Here is a 24259-nt window from a genome sequence, read left to right as displayed (position 1 = left end):
ATCAGTGCAGTGTTTCAGACTGAAGAGTAAACTCTTCAACCAAACTAATAGCTGGTGCTATGTACTGTCTCTTTAAAGGAGCAGCAAACTTGATATGGTTGAAGTGTTCTCCTACAGGTTTTTGTATATTGCCATTCCTAATATCTGAAAAATATCTACAAAAACCTGTAGGAGAACACTTCAGTCTCCCGGGCCACACCATAGCAGATCTTAAGGTGGCCATCCTGCAGCAAAAAAACTTCAGGACCAGACTTCAAAGAGAAACTGCTGAGCTTCAGTTCATCTACAAATTTGACACCATCAGCTCAGGATTAAACAAAGACTGTGAATGGCTTGCTAACTACAAAACCAGTTTCTCCTCCCTTGTTTTTCACACCTCAGCTGCTAGAAGAGGGCCTCATCCTCCCTGATTGAACTAACCTCGTTATCTCTAGCCTGCTTCTTGCTTGCTTATATATACCTGCCCCTGGAAATTTCCACTACATGCATCCGACGAAGTGGGTATTCACCCACGAAAGCTCATGCTCCAAAACGTCTGTTAGTCTATAAGGTGCCACAGGACTCTCTGCTGCTTTTACAGATCCAGACTAACACGGCTACCCCTCTGATACTTGACACCATGCAAAATGTCCATACAGAGTGTGAAAGGCTGTTTTCCATTCATTGCCTTCTCAGATGTGGACCAGGTTCTAGGTGCTGCATAGGTCAAGATTAGTGAAAATTTTATCCAAGTCTACCCTCTCCAGTAGTTCATTGATCAATGGCAAGGGATATTATTCTTGATGGTGATATTGTTCAGAGGTCAATAGTCTATTGAAAGGCTCAGGGTACTATCCTTTTTCTTGACAAACAGGATTGAGATCTAAGGGGGACATATAGAAGGAGGGATACAATTCTTCGCTAGATTTTCATTGAGGTATTCCCATAAGGCCTTTGTTCAGGTTCTGACAAAGAATAAATTCACCCAAAGCGGATTGTGTTCCTTGACTAGAGATCGATGGGGTATCCGTAAGGCCTATGTGAGAGCAGGGCATTGGCATTTCTTTCATTGACTATGTCTGCAAATACTCAAAGCTGCTTTCATTGAGATTCCCATCCTGGTACACCCAGATCCAACCCAAGCATTTGTAGTAGAAGCCGATGTATCCAGTGAGGCTATTGGGGCCATAGTCTCACAGAGACACAGACCTGAACAATTACTGCATCAGTGTGCCTAACGCTCAGAACAAAACTACAAGATTCTCGACAAAGAATGCTACTAGCTCAAAGGGGTGCAGTACCCAATACAGGTATACACAGGCCACAAGAACCTTGAGTATTTATGCAAGGCCAAAGCCCTGAACTAAAGACAGTTTCATTGGGCACTATTCTTTTCCCCCTTTTGATTTCACATTATGTATTGACCTGAAACCAAGAATGGTAAAGCTGATGCTGTGTCACATAAAGGGGAATACTACAACGAGTAAGAAAACCATAATTGAGAAAAGCCCCTTCTCCTCCTCAAATATTGCAAATTCCCTGATGCTGCAGTGGAATGGGATCTCCTTACTCTGATCTGGTCAGCTTCACAAGGTGCCAAGGAAGTTGCAGCTTCCCCAGAGCAACCTGGTAGTGGTTCCAAGAGATCACATTCTGTGATATAACAACATACATGAATGGTTACATCCATGTCCTACCAGGGTACCCCCAGATAGAGATACTCTTTATATGCCATGATGCCCCCCAGGTCTGGCCTCCTGCTTCTTTTGATCTCCCAGGATGCAGACAGAGATTTAGACCTATGTCAATTCCTGTGATATATATGCTCACACCAAAGTTCTGTGCACAAAACTCCTTAGCACAGGGGTGGGCAAACTTTTTGACCCAAGGGTCACATCTGGGTGGGAAAATTGCATGCAGGGCCATGAATGTAGGGCTGGGGCAGAGGTTGGGGTGCAGGAGAGAGTGTGGGGTGTACGAGGGGGCTCGGGACAGGGGGTTGGGGTGCAGAGTGTGGGAAGGGGCTCAGGGCAGGGGGTTGGGTGCAGGATGGGTGCAGGGTGCGGCAGGAGGCTCAGGGCAGGGGTTTGGGGTACAAGAGGGTGCAGGGTGTGGCAGGGGGCTCAGGCCAGGGGGTTGAGGTCCAGGAGGGGTACGGCAGGGGGATCAGGGCAGGGGTTTGGGGTTTGGGCTCTGGCCCGGCGCCGCTTACCTGGAGTGGCTCCAGGGTGGCAGCAGTGCACAGCGGGGCTAAGGCAGGCTCCCTGCCTGCCCTGGTCGCATGCCGGACTGTGCTGCTCCCCGAAGCGGCTGGCACCACATCTCTGCACCCTGGGAGGGGGCAGAGGGGTCTGCATGCCCTCGCCTGCGGGTACCTCCCCCAAAGCTCCCATTGGCCATGGTTCCCCGTTTCTGGCCAATGGGAGCTGCAGGGGGTGGTGCCTGCAGGCAAGGGCAATGCATGGAGCCCTCTGCCTCCCCACTCCCGCCCCGTTCATCTCCCGATTTGTTCATCCCCATTTTTGGCATGAGATTTGCCAGCTATTAAAACATCTGTACCAGCGTATCATCCATGGACCACCCCCCAGACAAATGGCAAACAGAAAGAGTAAAATAAGTACTAGAACAATACCTGTGGTGTTTCACTAATTACTGTACCATAAAGATAACTGATCCACTCTTCTCTCATATGCTTAGTTCACATACAACAACACTGACAATGTCACCACGGGCCAAATCCCCTTTTTCACCAAATATGGATTTCATCCCTGTTTTCATCTCATGTTCCCAATCATCTCCAAGAATCCAGCAGCCTGCAATACGGTCCAGTAAATCCACTATCTCCAGGAAGAGCTCAAGGAACACCCAACAGAGGCAAAGCAGGCCCATAAGCAATATGCAGCTCGCTGGATACAAGAGGACCCAAAAATCAAGGTTTGGCTATCAATCACACTTCTTGAAACCAGTTAACTGTTCCATAAACTAGATCACGGTATCTCAGACCATTTCAGATTTGCCAGCTTGTTAACCCCATCTGCATTAAAGTCGACCCACCAAGGTTGCTCAAAATATACCCTGTTTTCCATATCTCCCTTTTGAAGTCATTCACAGAAAACCTGTGGCTGAATGCAACCACCTCCACTACCCATCCAGGTCCAGTGATATGAAGAATACCTAGTTTGGCCATACTGGATCAAGCAGAGTCAAGTATGATATCTTATGGACTCAAAGAGGTATGGTCCTAGGAACTGGCCCACCACATAAACACCCCCAATCTCATAGAGACTTTCCACAAAAAGTGTCCCAAGAAGCCAAACGATGTTGCAGGGTCACCCTTTTGGGGTGCATGTGGAGCAGCAGGTCTAGAACTTAGATCAGCCAACTCCTTGGTTAGTAACCACCTTCACGTAACAGTTCTGCCACTGGAAACACTTCACAGCGTATGAGTATCAGGGATGCACACACCAGAGGATGTGCCAGCCACAGAACACATAACTGACAGGACATTCACATTCCTGATTGGTCCAGATGTACTTTTTAATTCCAGGGAGGCTACAGGAAGTTTGTTTGTGCAACTAGATGAAACCTCAGCTAGCTAGTGCTACAGACTCTGCTTCCACGTGCTGCTCCTGATCCCCCATTCCTGACTTTGGCTTTACCTCTTGACTCCATTATCTGGTTTCTCCTGCTTCTGACTTCAGCTTCCTGACCTCGGTCTTACCTCCCAGCACCAACGTGGCCTTGATGCCTGACTCTGGCCCTGGTGTCTGACCTTAGAGAGACCCATGACTCAGATTCTTGGAATCTGACTGTGGCTCTAGCCACTAGGCCAGCTGTCCACAACTTCACCTTGACACACGATGTCAGTTTATACCAGCTGAGGACCTAGCTCTACATGTCTAGAGTTTCATGTTTTAAAGGTACGCATGGCTAGGTGAGGAGGGCAGGAGTTAGGTATGAATCATTTTCTGTGACATCATACTCCTTCAAGCTTGCAGAGATTTCCCTGTGTAAGATAATGTCCCTCTCTGGTGTTGCTCATGCTATGAGCTGTCAAACTTCCAAAAATTAAAAAGAGGCTGGGATACTGCACAAATCCCCTCACCCACAGTGGATGCTTTGAGATCTGCAGATTTCCCCAGGTACCTCTATGTGGTTGAAAGATAATGTTCTCTGTCCCCACTACTAGAAGTTTTCCCCCTATTTTTACCTTTCCTCTAGATCTTTACATGGAAGGACATGATTAAGTCCTTTCATTAGTACTATAGCTAGAGGCCCCAATCCAGCAAAATAATTATGCATGTGTTTAAGATAATAAGTGGTCTCACGGGTCCAAGTTAAACATGCGCTTAAATGCTTTGCTAGTTCAGGACCAAAATGAGTACAAATTTTGTGTGTCTCTACTTAGGATATGGGATAATCACAGATATCTATGAGAATCCTGTTTGGTTACTAAATTGTACACTAACATACAAAAGGATAATTTTATGTACTGTATCTAAAAGATGTGTGGGTATTAAACCACCTCACACAAGATCAGCAATCAGTATTATTATAGTGCCACCAACCTGCCAAGTGTGATGACCCTACTGCTCTAGGCAGTCAACATTGCTGGTCCTGCCTGACAGGAGCCAAAGTGCAATTATGCTAGAGACATGTAGGCTTAGCATTCGTCTTTTCCAACGTTATATATCTCATCACAACTTCATAGTCATTTTAAATAAAGGCCATTTGTTTTAAAAAAGGAGTTTGGGGATATATTGTCTTTCAGTGGTGGAAAGCAAGAAGCGCTCAATAGCAACACATCAAAGGATACACAAAAGGACAAGTATCAGAATAGCTACAGGTCAGAGGTTATCTCCCCTTGTGCACCACACAATATCTCTAAAGCTCAAATGCCAGTTGTAATAATACTGAGGTTATTCTGTAACTCCACAGCATTACACCCAAGTATAACACATTTGCTTGTTAGTTACATTAAGTAAGCAAATTAGCAGGGCCGGCTCTAGACCCCAGCGCGCCAAGCGCGCGCGTGGAGTGGCATTTTCCCGGCAGGGCGGCAGGCGGATCTGGTGTACCTTCCGCAGTCATGCCTGCGGGAGGTCCAACGGAGCCGCGGGACAGCTGACCTCCCGCAGGCATGACTGTGGAGGGTCCGTTGGTCCCGCGGCTTGGGTGGACCTCCCGCAGGCGTCCCTGTGGAAGCTCCACCGGAGCCGCAGACCAACTGCAACAGGTCCCGCGAAGCCGCGGGACCGGCGCCCGGCAGCGCGCCCCCTGCAGCGTGCTGCCCAGCTTGGGGCGGCCAAATTCTTAGAGCCGCCCCTGCAAATTAGTAGTAGAGCACTTTTGCTGAACAGACAATGGAAAAACTGCCCAAGATTGTCCACTAGTGAGAAGATATATAGGTAGATGTAGGGGCCAGATTCTGGAAAGGACATGAGATGCTTGAGTCTCTAAATTCTAGCTGTATATGTACAAAAAGGAACCTACATGTCCACATTTTCAAATCATGCCTAAGTAGATGCACTAGCTTTTGTTTGTACACAGTGGGCATTCCAGGGTTATGCCTACACAGAGTCAGACACGCTTAGTTTCAGAGCAGTGTGTCTAAAGGGCAACTGGAGTAGGCATGCTATTTGTGTGCAGAAAGCAACAGTAGGAGCAATCACAAAGCTACTATCACAGCTGACAGAAAATGCCCTTCAGCACAGAGGTCATGGAGACTGATTCAAGTGGCACTGTAGTTACTTCTCACAAAAGTAAATATGGTGACCAGATATTCAGAATATAAAACTGGGACAGCTAACACCAGATGTAGCAAGAATAGAGCACAGGAGATGGCTTTGGAAAAGGTCACAGATGTGCACGCAGGAACACATTGGCAGCTAGGAATTAGGACGAAACGAACATTTGGCTTTCAGGTTTTTGGTTGGTTGATTGGTTTTCTCCAGAAGATCATTTCAGGGTGACAAACTAATTTGATTGCAAACTAGAAACATTATAAGTCTTGTCAATATCAGCTATGATACAGAACATTCATTCAGACACATTCATTCAAGCCCTACATTCAAACTGCTTCTTGCATGAAGGCAATTAAATATTGCAAGTCTTATTTACTGGAAGTGTACAATATAACCAGTTCCTTTTATTTAAAGCTACAGGAGTGTAACATGGACATGGGCACTGTAGTTACTGACAGTAAATAAAACACAATAACGATTACCCAAGACAGTGAACAAGAGCTAAATCACAAGCTGTTCAAAAACAGGAAAATTACGAGGAAAAGACATATGATACAAAATTAGATTATTTGTGTAATTCTAATTATTCATATCCTGCTCTAGTCAGTGTCTTGATTAATTTTATCTGGTTCAGCAGAGGCACAAATAAGACCATTTTCTTTTGCTGAGAATTTGTGTATTTTAGGAGGTGGATCACTCAACATTGCTCTGTTCTGTGAATTTCCTCTGAAGCATCTGGCACTGGCTACGGTCAGAAACAAGATACTAGGGTAGATGGAACATTGGTCTGACCCACTATGGCCATTCTTATGTTCTTAAGAGCTCAGCTTTATCAATACATAAATGCAGACTTTTGCAGATAATTATTACCTATTCTACAACACTAGAGAAAATATTAATAAAAAGGAATATAATTCCATTTCCTTCCTAATACATGTTTTCTGTCCAGTACATTGTAGAGGACAGCATTATTTGTGAAGATTTTCGCTTTGGTGCACCCTAGTTTTGCAATGAGGTTATCCATATTTCACAGGGACATTGACGCCACGGTGTGAGAGGCAATCAATGTGAAAAAAAGCATTTGGAAAGGAAGACAAGCTGGTTTGTAAGTGGTTTGTAGGTGTGCAATTTTGGAAACAATATGGATGGAGGTTTCAGTAAAAGCACATGAAGCAGGGCTCTGTTAAATAATCAATAGATATGAGCAGGAATACACAGAAAGGACAGGGCACCATATATTGCACAGTTATTAAAACAGTTACAGAATTATGTCTCTGGCGTGGGTCACTGCAGAAAGCCACTTCACGGCTCTGCTCAGCTGTGTGAGAAACTCCTCTTAAGGTCCCTGAATCCATAATTTACACAAATCCAAAGCAGACTTTGCTTTCCAATATTTAAGAATAGGTTCCAACTGAATCTCACCTTACCTTTTCCAAAAATAATAATGGGCACAAGTCAGTGGGAGTTTTGCCTAATGAAGGAGTGCAGGATTTGACCCAATGAAAATAACATTTTTTTTTCAGACATTGCATCCAGAATTCTCTCCCTACTCTGGCAAAATTCCCAATGACTGTGTACTGAAACCAGGATTTTCCTATGTGCTGGACCCATTGAAGGAACAAGGGGCTAAATTTTGCCCATGGATTGTATGGGTGTAAGCAAGGATAAAATTTCACCCCTCCTGCATTGGGTCCAGCACATAATAGGATTTTGGTTTCAGTACTGTACCTTCCCTGACATCATGATGCATTTCAAGACATTACTTAGCACTAGTTTAATGACTAAGGCTCCAAACTGCACACACATTCTTAGCCTTAGATTATGTTTGCAGGATCATTTGGTTATTTATCAGACTTCCCAAATCTGCACTTGGGAGAACACATTTTCTGATACTCCTTTGGCAGAAGGATACATGCAAATAAAATTGTATTGCTGATTAGTCATGTTCCTGAATTAGAGAGTACATAAGAACAAATGGATATGAACTGGCTGTCAAGAACTTTAGGCTTGAAATTAGACAAAGGTTTCTAACCACCAGAGGAGTGAAGTTCTGGAACAGCTTTCCAAGGAGAGCAGTGGTGGCTAAAGCATAACTGGCTTCAAGACTGAGCTTGATAAGTTTATGGAGGGTATGGTATGATGAGACTGCCTACAATGGCATGTAGCTATCGGTGCCTGCTAGCAGCAGATATCACCAGTGGCTGGTGATGGGACACTAGATGGAGGAGGGCTCTGAGTTACTACAGAGAATTCTTTCCTAAGTGTCTGGCTGGTGGATCTTGCCCACATACTCAGGGTCCAACTGATTGCCATATTTGGGACCAGGAAGGAATTTCCCCCTGGGCCAGATTGGTAGAAATCCTGGGGGGTTGGGAGAGGGGGTTGCCTTCCTCTGCTGCATGGGGCACTGGTCACTTGCAGGTTTAAACTAGTGTAACCAGTGGATTCGCTGTAATTTGAAGTATAAATCATGATTTGAGGTTCAGGGCTACTACAGGAGTGGTGGATGAGGTTCTGTGGCCTGCATTGTGCAGGAGGTCAGACTAGATGATCATGATGGTCCCTTCTGACCTTAAAGTCTATGAGAGAAGATGAATGTTTTATTTTCTCACTCCTGTCCCATTTGCCTAGAATCTTAAAGCCATCTCATAAAAACACCCTTGATGCGCATTACTGCACATCAAAGCTTTCATTGTTTTTATGCTTGAATCTTAAAATGCAACTTTCAAGCTTCTTTATTTCTAATGAGCATATTATTCAGGACTAAGGGATAGAGAGAGGTTTACTTAAGTGCACTCTAGGGGTGTGTTTCCCCCCCCCAAGTTTCCTGGGTAATATGTCACCATCGGTTGCTTGGTCACAAGTTCCATTATTTGGAGTGATGCATGGTGACAATGACAGTCAGCTGTGACATGTCCCTAAAGGAGACACAACCTGGGAAAATGGAAACAAAAGTAATTATTCTGAAACCCATGACATTCTTCAGAAATAAAGTTAAGAAAAAAAGTTTTTTTTTAAAAATAACTCCTCCTCCTTGTGGAAAGATTTGAGCTGATTTTCCCAGCAAAGATTGTAAGGGGAGCAGACGCTAGCACGCAATTAATCCATTCATCTAATCAAGTTTTAATGAGAACAGAAAATGGTTCAGAATTCCATTCTTCTGATAAAAACTGTAATGAGAATAAAAGAACAAAATCCAGCATTAAGATTACCATGTGAACAAAAATTATACAAACTCTATCCATTTGACCAAGATTATAATGAGAATTTTGGGACAAGTGAATGGTATACATTTAATCAGCTCTCTTGGCAGTATGAACATGGCATTTTCATTGTTCTCTGTAGATGTTTTGCCGCACTTGAGAGAGGTATAATATACTCAAAGCTAGGCTGAAAAAAACCAGCCTAGTAAGGAAGATACAGACAACAAAGGCATGGTAGAAACTACACATGTAACAGCTGATGAGAGGAAAGCAGAACACATACAGGTACTTAAGAGGGGGAGAAAGTAGCCAGTAAGATTAAGGGAGAGAGAAAAATATTATTCACTGTGGGCTACTGCCAAAAGATTTTTATGATTTATTGAGGGGAGCTGTCAAGGGAAAACTGTTAACAGCTTGTTCACATTACTGTACCTGGTAAACAAACAAATGGAAAAAGAGATAGTTCCATAAAAAGCTAATGGTGGAACACAAGTAACACCAACTGTTGTTCCTCGATAGGGTGAGGTATTTCTATTTCAGCTGTGCTAACCTAATGGAAAAACAGATATAAATTATTTGTTGATGTATTTGAAAGTAACATCTCAAGATTCAATCTGGAACAAAGCAGAGGGCTGATACGACACTTAAATTAGGGGCCCTAATTATATCTAGAACAGAAGAAAGGACTCATTGTCTCCCTGGACTGCTCTTTTTATTCAAAAACACACCATTTAGATACCACAGGGAAAATCTGATTATTAATGCCAATAAGTTAGATCAAATTTAATGTAATAATGAGTTCCTGGAAGCACCCACTGTAACTGAATAGACATTATCAACTAGTTACCTAGTCATTTTCAAACTTGATTCAAAATAGTCTAAGGTACCCCTACCGACTGCCAATTTCTGTAGTTAATCAAGCACATTTCACTCTACCTTAATAATGTTTTTCTCTCCTCTGCTGGTATATGAAAAGTCCACATAAACAAGAGAAACTAAGTCATCCCCCCCGAATCCTGAATTTATGCATGCTCATTCATAGCTTTATATAATGCTAATCCCACTGTTGATGGACTTGAACTAATAACTGAATCTGCCCATCCTCCCCTAAACCGCTTCCTGCAAGTCTAAATGCATCTCACTTACCAAAGGACTATACAAGGCTAGGCAAGTTGAGGGTTACCCCTGATCACCAAGTGAGTATAAGTGCCTCCATTTAATTTTTGTAGCACCTATCGCTGCTTTCTTGCAGTTTCTTAAGAAAGATTCATCACCAGATAGATCTCTGTTCTTTCTATTATCCACGATGTTTGTCTAGCGGCAGGCATCTTGGTTTTATTGGGGTTTTCTATATCCCCTTCTGGTAATGCTAAGCAAAAATGTCTCTTTTTCATTTTTTTGAGGCTCACAGGTCTTTGCTAATAAATTTGAAATCTGTAGTCCTTAAATTTTCATCCACGCACATAATTCTTCTTATTGCATTTATAGTCTAAGCATAAAGTGCTACTTTAATCTTGCTGCAAGTTCAAGAAAAATTACCCGTCAACTTATATTAAATAGGTTTATTTTCATTTTGGAAGCAAAAGGCAGCCATTATTTTTGTTCTGAAATTATATCTGAACCCATCCTACCCTGCCAAAAAGAACAGTAGTTTAAAACCTCCAACATTTAGAATACAAAAAAACCACCATAAACAAGGAAAAGTTTTTGTCTCCACAATGTGGCTGTTTTATTCTTCCCTTGCCTATAATCACTGAAGAATTTTCTGGTTATATTTTTATAGAATATGAACTATGCATGTTAATCTACCACCTATACGCATGTTGAGTAGTCCTTACTTTTCCTATTGTCCAATTTATTTCAGTTGAACCACTTGAGAAGTAAAGTGCCACTCGAACTGATTAAGGGGCCAGTGACAGCAAATCAGCGCATTGAAAGTGTGAAGAGTAAATGGGTTCAGATAAGCTACAAATTTCTGGGAAATTCAGTTTTATTGTTCAAATAGTTATTTCAGTTTTTCTCATATCATGCAGATGAGTCAGTAAAATATAATAAAGGACTATTTTCTTTAGCACTGCTTCAGTTGGGGCAAATCTCAAAGCCCTCATCAGATAAAACTCCTATTGTCTCCAAAGGGAGTTTTGATTGTGTAAGAATTGAATAAGGACTGTAGGATGTTGCCCTTCATTTTTAAAGGAAAAATAAAAAATAGCAATTGTTATGAAACTTACAAGAATAAAAAGAACAAAAGCCTGATTGTGCTTTTCTTTGGAGTTTTTGCCTGATTGTCAATTGGAGCAGGATCAAGTCCTCTGTAGACTACATTGAACATATACTTTTGCTAAACTCAACAGACCTGGGACTGCAACTCTTACTTATGCAAGCAGACTCATCGAAGCTCAAGGTTTCCTCATCTGAGAATGGTTGCAGACCCTACTCATAGGAGTATATTTGCTCATATGAAGAAATATATTTCTAATATTTGACCAAATATAATTTGTATGTTACACATAACTACAAAACAGACTGAGTTCAAATAATTAAAAATAAAGCATGTGAAGTAAATCTGTAAAATGTCTCAACACCAACTTCAAAATAAGAGCAATTATTTAATAATTTCAAATACATCAAATTTCAGCAGCTTTGCATGTAGGTTCAACACTTCTCAGTCACGACGTCTATGATATGATATGCCATGATATATATTTAACATATCATGCTGATATGTTAACTACAACTTAGACAAGTTAACTGCATTGTTTTACCACAAAATGCAGTAATGCTAATATAGCTGAGTATGAAGTAAGTATGCTGCAAATCACCATGTCCTATACTGCAGGTACCTACAACCTAACCTTAGATGTGAGGAATAGCTCATGATCTTGCTAGGGACATATTTAACATGGATTTAATTTATGATTCAAGTATTTTCCATACATGTGTTCAACTGACTAGGAAATTTGTTGGTTTTGCTACATTTGTTTACAGCGCCAATCCTGCAATGGATTCCACAGAGGCACAGAGCTCTGTGCACACATAATCCATTACAAGATCGGGGACTAAAATGATAGCCTGGTTTGAAGATGTTGTAAAGATCTGTGAAAAGGCATTAGTCGTTTGAGCCATAAATGGGACAAATTTGACAAGATAGTAGATCAACAATTTGGTTCTGAAATGTGGTTCCCGGAACTGGCAAAAAAAGAAAGAAAAAGAAAAAAAGGAGAGAGGGAAAGAAAAAAAGAAACAGTAAATTGAAATTAGTTAGAGAATATCAGTGTTATTAATGGAGTATATTCAAGCTGGTAGACAGTCATTAGTGAGGGACCCATAGGGAGCAGTTTTAAGGCTATTAGAGTGCCGTATCTATCATAAATGACAGAAATAAGGGAATGAAGAATAAGATATCTAAATGTGCTGATGACAATAACAGAATGGAAGATCAAATATTAGTGACAATCGCTGGATTCAGCAAAATTTTTGTCCATTAACAAAATGGGCTGTTAAGAAACTAACATCATTCATCAAATTATGTGAAGAGGAAATGGACTGAATGAGTTCCCCTAAAATGATTTTTTTCTTTGTTGATTGTACACTGAGCAGTGGCATCAACTAAGATATTTTTTGTTGGGCGGGGCAAATCTGGTCCCCACACCCCCCTGAAGGGACCCCGTTCTGATCCCCATGTGTCCCCCTTCCTTTGTCTTGTAGGGAACCCTGGGTCTCCCTCAGCTAGGGAATCTCCCCTCTCTCTTACCCACACAGTACATGAGCCAGTGCCACCCTGAGTCAAGTTCTTGGCGGCCTTTGCTGTGCTCCACTGTATAGGAACAGACTCCCCATGCTCCAGGTCAAAACACCATTGGGCCAGCCACCTTGCCATCTGGCCGGAACAGTGGCTGGGCCAAATTTGAGTGGCACTGTGACCCAGTGTATCAGGGCACAATGCCTTTGTATGGAGGGGTGGGCAAATTTTCTCCAGACCGCTCAGGCAGCAGCCATTCTGATTTACACAGGACATTGTGTAAAAGTGTCCCCTCCCCATCCCTGCTCAGTCGCCTGTGGAGCTTTGAGCAAGTGCAAAAACCATGGAGGGTGGGGAAGCATTTCCCCACCAGCTGCTAAGCAAACTGGAGTGAATTAGATCAGCAAGGTATAGCAGAGGCTAGAATGTTAGGAATTGCTAGTTTTATAACAAACATTAGTTTTAAAGAACACTATTTTAGTTTTTTCCAGTAACAAGAATAGGCAGATATTTTTGATCACTGTGGTATGGCATGCATCCATGCAGTGGGAGAAAAACTTACCAAGATTTCGTTATTTTATCAAGTCATACTATAGACCATTTTTTATTAGTGCACTGTAAAATATTATCAACAATAAAACAAAACACTTGTCAAGTAAGGGTCATATTCTTATTCTCTGATGTATATTGAATAAAAAAATACCTTGCTTCAATGGGACTACACATGGTATGAGGTGCTACTCATTGTGAGTAAAGGTGTCAGAATCTGATCCTATATGAGCAAAGCACATTTTATGATGCAACATCATTGCTTTATACTATGGCTTGTTTGCTTATTCCCTCAGGGTTCAACCATGCAGACTCCCTGCACCATCTTCATCATGATGAACGGGACACAGAGAGGCAAAATTCTAGTGCTGACTACTCAGATTTCACTCAGCCTCTGCTTAGAGAGGCTTCTGCATAGCATCAAGAAATGTGTGCAGTGCTCAGCAAAGTGAACAAGGCTTTAGATTGATTCTCCACTGCATTCTGGTTCTATACCTGTGTAGCTACCCTGATTTCAATAGTTACATGAGCTTTAATCTGTTGTTTCACAGTGTGAGCATGTCTACACTACAAAATTAAGTCAACCTAAGTTACGTTGACTTACAGCCACCGTAGTAATTACATTGCTTTTGCATGTCTGCACTACGCTCTTTGCGTCATTACCAGGAGCGCTTGCACTGATTTAACTGTCAGTGTGGGGCATTGTGGGACAGCTTCTGAAAGACAGCAACAGTCAATGTAAGCAATGTAGTGTCTGCTCTGGCACTGTGTCAACCTAACTACATTGACCTAAGCGCTACGCTATTAAAATCTCCTGAATTGCTTCCAGTAGTCACCAAGAGATGGATGCAAATTCTGGAAGACTCCAGGCCAATCCTGGAGGGATGGCAATCCTAAATTTGAGGCTTCAGCAGTCAGTCTGCTAGTCTGGAGCAAGGTGGGCTGAGCTGTGTCTCTCTGCCTTAGGGAAAAGCCTGCTATGTGTCTCAGCACTTGGTGGTTGTGTATTGGTGTTTTGAATTCTCACAAATAAAGTAGTGTTGCATTGCTGCCTTTCAGGAAGAGTATTTATGTTTTGTTTCTAACTCTTTGTGTATATATAGGGCCCTACCAAATTCATGGTCCATTTTGGTTAATTTCACAGTCATAGGATTTTCAAAATAGTAAATTTCATTATTTCAGCTATTTAAATCTGAAATTTCATGGTGTTGTAATTGTTGGGGTCCTGACCTAAAAAGGAGTTGTGTTTGGGTGTGTGTGTGATGTGTGTGTGTGGGGGGGATTGCAGTACTGCTACCCTTATTTCTGCACTGCTGCAGGCGGTGGCTGCCTTCAGAGCTGGACAGCTGGAGAGTGGCGGCTGCTGGCTGGGAGCCCAGCTCTGAAGGCAGAGCCGCTGCCAGCAGCAGCACAGAAATAAGGATGGCATGGTATGGCATTGCCACCCTTACTTCTGTGCTGCTGCCTGCAGAGCTGGGCCCTCAATCATCAGCCACACTCTCCAGCTATCCAGCTCTGAAGGCAGCAGCACAGAAGTAAGGGTGGCATGGTATGGTATTGCTAACCTTACTTCTGTGTTGCTGCTGGCAGGGGGCTGCCTTTGGAGCTGGGTGTCCAGCCAACAGCTGCCACTCTCTGGCCACCCAGCTCTGAAGGCAGTGCAGAAATAAGGGTGGCAATATCACAATCCCCCATAAAATAACCTTGGGACCCCCCTGCAACTCCCATTGGGGTCAGGACCCCCAATTTGAGAAATTCTCTATAGTATAGGGTAAAAGAATACAAAAGACAAGATTTCATGGGGGGAGACCAGATTTCACGGTGCGTGACACATTTTTCATGGCTGTTAATTTCGTAGGACACTATGTATATACCATGAACATAACATTAACCTCAGGAGACGGTGAAAGCAGAGATTGTCACTAGAGTTGGCTGCTGAAGTGCTTCCACTGGTTTTCAGGGAGCAGTGTTTCTTCCTGTCTGTTCCTCAGTGTATACGTTGGGCCTAGGGTTCTGGCAGCTCAAGCTCCCATCAACTCACTGGTGAGAGGAAGAATGGTCCAGTGGTTAGGGTACTAGCCTTTCACTTCAGAGACTTCCTGTGTGTGACCTTGGGAAAGTCCCTTAGTTTTTTTCTGCCTCCATTTCCTATCTGTGAAATGGGACTAATAGCATTTGCTGATCTCACAAGAGTGTTGTAAGCAGAAACAACTTACACCTGTCAGACTGTGAGCTTCTCAATTACTAATAAGGGCTAGATAAATACCTCAGAAAGATACATCAGGGTATTGCACTGGGAGTAGCACCACATCATGCTCAGCAGCCATGCTGGTGGCTCAGCACTGTTCTCTCACATATCTTGTCTCCCTCCCCGCACAGGAGCCTTAATTCCTAACATTCAGTAATTCTCAGTGGGTGATGGATCAAGCAGCTAAAGGATGGGCCAATAGTGGAAAGCACAGCTGTCATCAACCATAGTGTTGTATATTCACCCTAACACTGTTTTTCATGTATTATGAGTAATTTTTTACTAGCCAAAAAAAACAAAAACAACAACAACAAGAACAGTCAGGGATATATAAATAATTACCCTACATAGACGTAGCCAGTCATGGAACAAGATTAATTATGCTGCTTAGCTCTGCATAATTGGGCCCAAATCTCAAGAGTAACATGCACCAAGCAATCCACAACATTTGAAATGGCTAATACATCTGAGCTGCCTAGCACCAAAGAAACGTGCTTCAATAATTATGACGCTGAGTCTTTTGTATCATAAAGTCTTTTGTACAGCATTGCATTATCCAGGACATTAGTAACAAGAGAGCCCAGTACTGCAAGGGCTGTTGTAGTGCAGATTTAATCTATGTATAGTTACAATAGATTTAAAAAACAGAGAATAAATATTTATCTTGGTGAATGGAATGTTGACATAGGTGACTGTGCTGCAACCAGTGAAAATATAACTATTTCCATTGAAAACCTAACTAACTTTCTACTGAGTCTTCAGCATGCCCAGGCTCCATGATGGGCTGGAGCCCCCTCCCCGTCTCCCAGAGGCAGAGCCAGAAACTCAACAGCCAGGAGGGGTTGCTATTGGAGGTTGGGATTAAGGGGCCAGCTAGTATTTCCTCCACCCCAAATATAAAAGAGCACAAATAGGCCTCCAGAAGCTCCACTTGAAGGCATGACATAGGGTTGAGCCTCAAATTGTCCACCTAGGGGCAGAGCCAGCCCCCTGAAAGGCAGAGACTTCTCAATCAGAAGAAGGAGCTGAGATGTAGGCAGATCTCCATCTTTACTCCTCTCCAGACATTGGACACAGCAGGGATTGATTAAGGATACCGAGAATCCAGTGGCTCTTCTCCAAAGATACCACATGGGGCTCAGTATCAGTACTACCTCGCCGAAGGAGAGCCAGACCCTCAGAGGCAGTGACTCTCCAGTCAGGAAAAAGTTACTAAAGGGGCTCACCATAACTACTTTAGAAGATCCTATGTTGGCATCAACATCAGCTGTCTGTTTATGTAGGAGAAGGACTGTCTGCTGAGGAGAGGCAGGGAGAGGAGGCTGAGAGAGGATCTGAGGTCATAGTGTGGAAGGACAGAACAAGGGAAAAGGAATGTTTAACTGGAGGAAATTAACAGCCTGTTTAATGGAGAAGTGGGAGGCTTAGGTGCTGAGTGTGCGTGAGATATATAGGTAGAGGAAATGATTATATTGACAAATCTGTGGAAAACATTAAATAAATAAGGAAAGGTTGATTTAAGTCATAAAACAGGACAATCAGAGTGAAAATAAATACAAATTCCACACCAAATAAATATTTTTTCATTCTATTCCCTACTTCTTTCTCTGTGCGTTGCCTATTCAGATCCTGATCCAGCAATGATCTCTGTGCAGACAGAACCCTGCACCAGCACAGAGCACACTTGAGATGTTATATATAAATATATTAATAATCTTGCTGAATACTGTTAAATTCAAAATGGACATGATGAAAGGAGGTGTGTGATTGACCTCTGGGGGTTCTGACTGTGGGGGTATCCAGTATAACTACACAGTTCAGGAGCTGTTACCTAGCTTACTTTCTCTTAAATCACAATATCAAAAATATAGCAGAGAATGCCCTTCAAGATGTTTTCCTTCATATTTTTTTTTCTGGAACCCAATATTTGCACATGCCATTGTGAAAATGGCACCTGCAGCTCTCAGCCTTCAGCCTCTGAAATGTAACGAAGTTCTAACGACACTGCTCCTGGAAGCCAGCTGATGCTCCCTCCCTCTCCTTTCTCCTTCTCGATGGAAAAGAATGGGATATGAATGATTATTTTAAAACAAAAAATCTATATTTCAGTGAACCAGTGTCCAAGGTGATTTAAAATAATCACTGTTCTTCCTCTCCTTTTTGTCAAATCAGCATCTGTTTCCATGTTATTGGGGAAAAAAATGCTACCGTTAGGAGAAGAATTGTTAGAATTGTGTAGGTTTCAGTGGCTGTCAATGACACATGCAAGTCTTAGTGGATATAAATCCTATAGGTTTCAGTATTTAACAGGCTGTTAAGAGTCTGCAGTGTGCTATCACTGGGGAAGAGTGGCATGAAATAAAAATCTTTAAAAACCAGTAACTTTGATTTCCAAAGCCTATTTAACTAATAGTCCCAATTTTCTGGAAACCACGTAAGTCCCTCAAGGTTTTCTGCCAGTGCCAGCCAGCTGAAAGAGACTTTGGGGGGGTGGGGGAGGAGTGGAGTTTCCTTTGCTTCTTTATTAGCCAGATTCCTTAAATTTAGCTAGAAGGAGAGGAAGCAGAAGGAGACAAAGAGGTTTTATGCACATATGGCAGTGTAGCTAAAATCCTCTGCACAGTAGCTGGTCTGGACTCTGGCTGGATATGCAGTTGGGTAGGAATTGTTTCCCCATCATGTGGAGGACATCAAGGTCTGTGTAGTGGATCTCTGGCCCTGGCCCCATTTGTCCTGACACTAGCACACTTTGTGTAAGAAGGCCCTTGCAGAGATGAGCTCCATGCCCCACAAGAGGATGTCCTCAGCCCCCAATGCATCAGGCTTACCACTTGTGCACTAAGACTGCACAGGTTCTGCTCCTTGGATAGCCACTGAGTGGTGGAGACAGGACTGGATTTTAGCCTCCAGCTATGATTGTAACAGCTTCAGTGCATAAAACCAGCTCTACCTAATTAACCCTAATTATTCAAAGGTTTCAGTTGTCCCATGAGACTTCTAGGTAATTGAGGTTCTACTGTCATTTGTTTTAAAGGAGGAACTTTCAACAATCATAAAAAACACTCTCAGATGAATAGCTCTTGATTTTAATGGGAATTGTATTGGAATTGACTTTGGAAAGAGGCTGAGCTACTCAACCTGTCAGTAGTAAGTATGTGATGCATTGACAGCTAAGCAAATAACTGGCTTACTCAGAGGAGTGCATCCAGCCCCAGAAAGACTCGAAGTACATCTACTGGTTTCAACTCATCTATAAAAGCAACTGAGTAGTTCAAGCTAGCTTCCAAAGCTTTCCAGTAAAAATTCTATTAAAATAAATGAGTGAGAGGGATCAAATGGCTTGTTTTATCACTGCACAGCCCCAAGTTATAGACTGTGCCTAAAAGAACAAAAAGCACAAACAACTGAAGAAAACCCTTCAGCAGCAATCAGTCAGAATTAAAATGCTTATGCTGTGTGATAATATTACAGACTAACTTTGGGTGAGCCTACCAAAGATGCAGAAATGTAAATTTAAGGGCAATTGGACTTTTTACAATTTTCCTAATGTATCACAGCTCCAGCAAACATCTGTGCTGATTTGAATAATGTTGTGCTGATGTGCTCTGAAAACTGGGTGTTAAAAAGCCCTCTGTATTTCTTTGAGTGGTTGCACATTGGATTATAGCATTTAGCAGGAAGGATCACTTAAATGCCATTGGGTCTGATTTGGGAGGTTTTACCCACGTGAATAGTCCCATTGACTTCAGTAGGACTAGTTGTAACAGAAGTGGAGCTGCTCTGGTTATTTGGGACGTTTACTGTATGAGTGGTCTGGCTTCCATCCCCTCTCCAACTGTTGCAGCTGTCTGGAGGTGCTCGCACTCCACGCCTTCCTCATTTACACCTCGTTCATTCAACAGGGCAATTGATTAAGAGTGGGGCGGGGGGAAGATCTTGTTCTACTGCTAGCAAAAATGCATTTTTCTTCTATCTTACTCTATCCTTAGGGACTATAACATTATAACGAGGTTCAATGCAAAGTTTCTAGGTGAGGCTTTGATACAAAGTTTCCATATACCAAGGCTCATCAATACAACGTTTCTATATGAGGCTTTGATACAAAGTTTCATGAAAACAGAGGTCCCACATGGGTAGACCCACTACAAGGTTATATGAAGAGGCACAATGTAAAGTCATATGAAAATTATCAGAGATTTATCTACAGAAGCCCATCATTGGGGAATCATGGGGGGAGGAAGGGGGCTGGCTGCCCTGTTGCTCTCCTGTTCTACAGGAACAGAGGTGACTCTAGGTACCAGAGCCATCAATCCATCACCTCTCTCCAGTGCGCCATTCAGACCCCCCCCCCAAGTTCCATTTACTGCAGCAAAATGTCTTCAAAAGATCAGACAAAGGTATTACCAGTGACATGTGCAGAATGTCAACTACAGTCCCATTCGGGAAGGCAGTGAGCAGTTCCAAGTGGCTGAAGGCTTAGTGCAGAGAGGCAAGAGAGATGCCTGAGAGCTCAGATTAGGTCTCTGGGTTTTATTGCTGGAGCGTACATTATGCATAAAAGAACCTGTGGTGAGGGATGCTGCGGAGCACCTCACCAACCCAGATATGCAGGGGGACTGCATGACATGTGAGAGGGATTCAGTGGGGACCAGGCCATCTTCTGTGCTGGTGTGGGGGAGGGGGCTGATCCTGGATGTATTTTTAGTGAAAGTGGGGGCGGGGGGAAATCAGATTCACTCATCTATGGGTGTAACCATTGGGTAGGCTGTGGGAGTGCAGTGCCCCCTAGTGGCTGGTTCCACTTACTCACAGCCAATGAGGTAGTTCCCTTGGCTCAAGGGGTTGGTACTTGTGGGGCTACAGGTCCAGGGTACAATCTCTGGGGCGGGGGGTATTGTAAATATAGCATTTAAAGCAGCCAATCTTGCTGCTGCTAGAGAAAACTCAGCTGCCATCTTGGGAAGAAAATCAGGAGCCTGATCCTGTATTTTTTGTGGAACCAAGACTCCTGTTGAAATGTATGGGAGTTCTGAGTGCATGGACAATGTTGGACAGTGATCCACCCCACAACTCAAATTTTGACCCAAGATTAGATTTGTAAAAACAAGGCCAGCAGAGAGATTTGGGATAAATTTTTCTGAGCATTCTAATTGAAACAGTTTGGGTTTTCAAACAAATAAAGTTTCCCTGCAGTGTTTTCCAACCCAAACTTCACAGCCCTGCGAACCCGACTGTAAACAAAGGTGGAACTGACTTTATTGATTTCCCTTGTCAGCATTAAGAGAAATGCAAAAAGCAAACAACAGAAATAGTGACAGGTGAAATGGCTTTATGTTTCTAATATTCAATGTTCTTTCCTACCAGATTGCTGTTTTCTTTCCACTCAGCCCCGCCCCAACTCCGCCCCCTCCCTGCCCCTATTGGACCCCTTCCCAAATCCCTGCCCCGCCCCGACTCTGCCCCTCCCTGCCCCTATTGGACCCCTTCCCAAATCCGTGCCCTGGCCCTGCCTCTTCCCCAGCACGCCGCATTCCCCCTCTTCCCCCCTCCCTCCCAGGCTTGCTGCGAATCAGCTGTTTTGTGGTGCAAGCTCTGGGAGGAAGTGGGGAGAAGCAGAACCCAGCGGCCCACTCAGGGGAGGAGATGGAGTGGAGGCAGAGTGAGCTGGGCAGGGACTGGGGAGCTGGGCTGCCGGTGGGTGCTTAGCACCCACCAATTTTTCCCAGTGGGTGCTCCAGCCCCAGAGCACCCAGGGAGTCAGCGCCTAAGGTGCCACTTTTGGAGAATGTGGTCAGTGGGGGAGCAGCCGCTCCCCCTGCTCCCCCCCAGCTACACTCCTGCCCTTGATAAGTTGCAATGGTATGTTTAACCAAAAAAGAAAAAGAAAAAAGTGCCTTATTTCTTTATCTAACTTCCACTTTGAGCCACTGGATCATGTTATACTCTTGTCTGATAGACTGAAGAGCTATTATCACGTTTTTGTTTCCTATGGTGGTACTCATAGACTGATCGATCAACCCTTAACCTTCTCTTTGTTAAACTAAATAGATTGAGCTCCTTTAGTCTGTCACTATAATGCATGCTTTCCAGTCCTTTAATCATTCTTGTAGCTCTTCTCTGCAGCAGAACAGGAGACAATATTCCAGTAGCAATCGCACCAGTGCCAAATAAAGACATAAAATAACTTCTCTGCTCCTACTCGAGATTCCTCTGTTTATGCATACAAGGATCGCATTAGCCCTTTTAGCCACGGGATTGCACTGGGAACTCATGTTCAGCAGATTATCCACCATGACCCATAAGTCTTTTTCAGTGTTACTGATTCCCAGGCTAGAGTCCCCCAGCCTGTAAGTATGGCCTACGTTCTTTGTTCCTAGATGTATAACTTTTCATTGACTATATTAAAACACATATTGTAGTTAGTCTCGTACCTGTGACAGGGACTGTAAGGAAAATAAGAGGGAAGGGAAATAATGGCTCAAGATAAGTCACCCCTCAGTAAACCCTTGAGGGCTGTAAAGAGACAATTCCTGAATTATTAGCTTTGAAGGTTTTGGTTGCAGCAATGCACAGAACTGGCTTTGATGAGCAGGGCCAAGGCCAGGGAACCAGAAGATCAAAAGGACTGAAGCTATTTAATAAGGATGCTCTCTCAAGACAAGTGTGTGGTGTGGTGGTGGGAGTTAGTAGTTTGGGGAGTTGTTCAGGAAGCCAGACTGACATGCAAACATACCCACTGGGGATGTCTGAAGAAGTTAGGCCTATGTAGTCACCATCAGGAGATAGTAAGATTTTAGGTAAGACAGACATGTGAGTAGAGTGTCTGTTGTTTTCAAATCCTTTTTTCCCCCTCTAAATGCTTTGTTCCCACTGTTAAAACAAAGAACACTTTGATTTGTTTTAACAAAACAAACAATACTTTGTCTAGTCACTAGAAACACAGCTGGCCACAGAATCCCAAAAGGAAGAACCACAAGTGCTGAGCCCAGTCAGACCTGCCAGGTATGCACAAAGGACACACAGGGTACACAAAGGGCAGCAGAGTCCACACGGTCAGTTAGTGCACAGCATGTGGTAGATTTGTGCCCCAACTTGCCATGTACTAACTCTCCATCTACACAAGCCCTTTGTTATTCTGAGTTCTGCCTCCTTGCCCACTAATGAATGGTTCTTGCCTACACGCACAGAGAATTTGTTTGAGTTTCACAATACCTATTTAGCACTCAGTGTCATAATTTTTAGTTGTACTGTGAGCAATATCCATATTACACTGGATTTGTAACAGTTTCATTGACAAAGCATTGTTTCATGGACCTCAGTACATGCAATGGAGGAGTGAGCACACAATCCATTTTAAAACCTAAATGATTTCCTGTCCCTAGATCCGGTTGAAAAAAGATGCCTGATCTGGTCTCTTTTCTTCCCATCCTGTCCCCATTGCCGCTGCAGTTTTTTGTATTATGTTGTCAAGTAAAGGCTTCCCTTTCACCCTCCTCTCCTCCCATTCCAGAAGAGAGGAACCATTCTATGATACGCTTAGTTGCTCTAGTGACATGTTTGTGCAAACTGGATGGTGCATCGCCTGACTAGATGCTCTTCTCAGAGCAGTTCAGCCACATAAGTAGGATAGCGAATGCAGCCAAGAGGGAGGTAAGACTAGAAGATGAAGTGGACATAGGGGAAAAAATGAAGCATGGAGTCATAGAATAGAAAAGAGAAATGTACAACCACAACAACTGAAAAAGAGGGAAAATAGCTTTTATAAGGCTGCAAATGTAGTAGTTGCAGAGATGGCTATGCATAAAAGTCCATCTCTAGGAGGAGGGCAGTAGATGAACCTGTGTGAGGCACAAGGATCAGTCTCCAAAGCAGCAATACGTTAAAAAAAAGTTATAAAAAGAATAATTTACTTGTCCTTTCCCAGGGAAAAGAAAATCCCGGAGAAAAAAGAGTGACTGTCACACTAGCCTAACCTCCCTTTTGTACTGTTTATTATCGTAGAATCATAGAAGTGTAGAAATGGAAGGGAGCTCGAGAGATCTTGTTCAGTCCCCTACACTCAAGGCAGAATTAAGTATTATGTAGAGACCATCCCTGTAGACAGGTGTTTGTCTAACCTGCTCTTAAAAATCTCCAGTGACAGAGATTCCACAACCTTACTAGGCAATTTATTCTAGTGCTTTACCCTGACAGAAAGTTTTTCCTAATGTCCAACCTAAACTGCCCTTGCTGCAATTTAAGACCATTGTTTCTTGTCCTATCTTCAGAGGTTAAAGAGAACAATTTTTCTCCTTCTTTTAACAACCTTTTATGTACTTAAAAACTGTTATCATGTCCCCCCCAAGTCTGCTCTTCTCTAAACTAAACAAACCAAATTTTTTTCAGTCTTCCCTCAAATGTCATGTTTTCCTGACCTTTAATAATTTTTGTTGCGCTTCCCAGGACTTTCTCCAATTTGAAAGTCCTGAGTGGAAGAATTACTTCTTGTGTCTTGCTAACACCACTCTTGCTAATACATCCCAGAATAAAGTTTGCTTTTTTGCCACAGCATTACACTGTTGACTCATATTTAGCTTATGATCAACTATGACCCCAAGATCCCTTCCCGCAGTACTCCTTCCTAGGCAGTCATTTCCCATTTTGTATGTGTGCAACTGATTGTTCCTTCCCAAGTGGAGTACTTTTCATTTGTTCTTATTGAATTTCAACCTGTTTACTTCAGACCATTTCTCCAGTTTGTCCAGATCATTTTGAATTTTAATCCTATCCTCCAAAGCACTTGCAGCCCCTCTGA

General features: G+C 43.0%; 1 long non-coding RNA gene across 1 annotated transcript in view; it reads left to right on the top strand.

Moving 5' to 3' along the window:
- LOC123354251 overlaps positions 1 to 10953 on the top strand; it is a 52170-nt gene extending 41217 nt beyond the window's left edge. The window contains exons 2-3 of the long non-coding RNA XR_006574688.1: positions 9069 to 9211; positions 10791 to 10953. This is a non-coding gene — a long non-coding RNA (uncharacterized LOC123354251). The remainder of the gene's footprint in view (positions 1 to 9068; positions 9212 to 10790) is intronic.
- The last annotated feature ends 13306 nt before the right edge of the window (positions 10954 to 24259 follow it).

This window comes from Mauremys mutica, chromosome 1 (genome assembly GCF_020497125.1).
Source record: "Mauremys mutica isolate MM-2020 ecotype Southern chromosome 1, ASM2049712v1, whole genome shotgun sequence".
In the NCBI taxonomy this organism is placed as follows: Eukaryota; Metazoa; Chordata; order Testudines; family Geoemydidae; genus Mauremys; species Mauremys mutica.
This window is presented reverse-complemented; position numbering and strand designations above follow the sequence as displayed.